This window comes from Plasmopara halstedii (genome assembly GCF_900000015.1).
Source record: "Plasmopara halstedii genome assembly, contig: Scaffold_430, whole genome shotgun sequence".
NCBI classification, from domain to species: Eukaryota; Oomycota; class Peronosporomycetes; order Peronosporales; family Peronosporaceae; genus Plasmopara; species Plasmopara halstedii.
In genome coordinates, this window is record NW_020187350.1 from 555,679 (window position 1) to 557,173 (window position 1,495).

Consider the following 1,495-nt stretch of genomic DNA (forward strand, 5'->3'; position numbering starts at 1 on the left):
TGCGACTCCTATCCGTGGAGCAGGCGAATGCGTCGATGCATGCGACGGTGGAGCGCTTGGCGCCATCGGAAATCGAGGTTGTTGCACTCCGTGCTCAAAACCATTTGCAGGTTCAGCTTCTGGGTGGCCGAGGGCCCGTGGGATCCGCTCCGGCGCCAACGCTTCTGCGTTCGCTTGCGCCACATCCCGATGCGGCTTGAGCAAGCCCACGTAAAACGCCGTGTGGGTGCGCATCCGTTTTGGAAAGTTCAGCGTATACGCTAGGCCCCACATGGCCACAACCTTAAACGGTCCGATGAACCGTGGACGAAGCTTCGTTCTGAAGATAGTAGAGGCTGCATGTGTAGGCAGATTCTTAGGGTTTGATAAAACCAGGTCTCCGACCTTGAGGTTTTCTACTTTGCCTCTTATTTTTTCATCTGCATATTCTTTCTGCAGGTCTTGATTTTCATCCATCGCATCGCGAACGTGTCGTAGAACACTCAGTCCGGTAGACAAGAATTCATCGACTTCTTTTCGGATGGTGAGGGGGCCGACATCAGGTAGCCGTTCGGCTAATTCTCCCACACCAAGCCCTGAGCCATGGGATGACAGCGTCAGTGGGACGCGAGGGTGAATCAGCCCATTCACATAGAACGGCGTCGAATGCACTGCATTGTTCAGTGCAAAGTTTACGAGTGGCAACAGGCCGCTCCAGCGCCTCGGCGTCTCAGCGTCTCAGTGCAAACGCTGCAAAGAACGATCACGATTACGCAAGTCACCCTTTCGGTTTGACCATCGGTCTGCGGATGATCCGCTGACGACATATCCAACTTGGTATCGAGCACCTTGAAGATTGTCGACCAAGAACTTTCCGTGAGTCTGGGGTCTCTATCAGAGACAATCAACACTGGGAGTCCTTGTTGACGGAAAACACGATCTACAAACAGCGTTGCTGTACCGACTCCGTCGATGGTGTCTGGCACCGCTGCCAAATGATCCATCTTGCTCAACCGGTCTAAACACGACACCCGTGTTACCCGCCAAATCTTTCGGCAGGCCAAACACAAAGTCCAAACACATGGACTGCCAGCACTCAGTGGGTACCGGTAAGCTGGGCAGCGGCGCAGCTGCATTTGGGAAGGGTTTCACCCGTTGACACGTCTCACACGTGCGCACACAGGTGCACGTCCATTTGTACAGCTTGTGCCACCATTAGTGGTGACTCACAGAAGTGTACGTCTCCTCACCACCGCGATGACCACTGAGAGGCGTGTCTTAGTCCTCATAGAAGATGCGGTATTTCAAATACTTATCATGGGGAATCACAATTCGTGGTGTATCCGTTAAATTGGCGCTATAATATAGCAAACCATTTTTAAACGAATATCAATGCAGTCGTGCACGCAGTGTTGGTGACAATTTCTTGTCCGAGTCTCCGAATCCCTTGCTCCCGAGAGCCCGTAGCAGCGCTACACACATCCCATCACCCGCATGCGCGGTGCGGATCAAATTC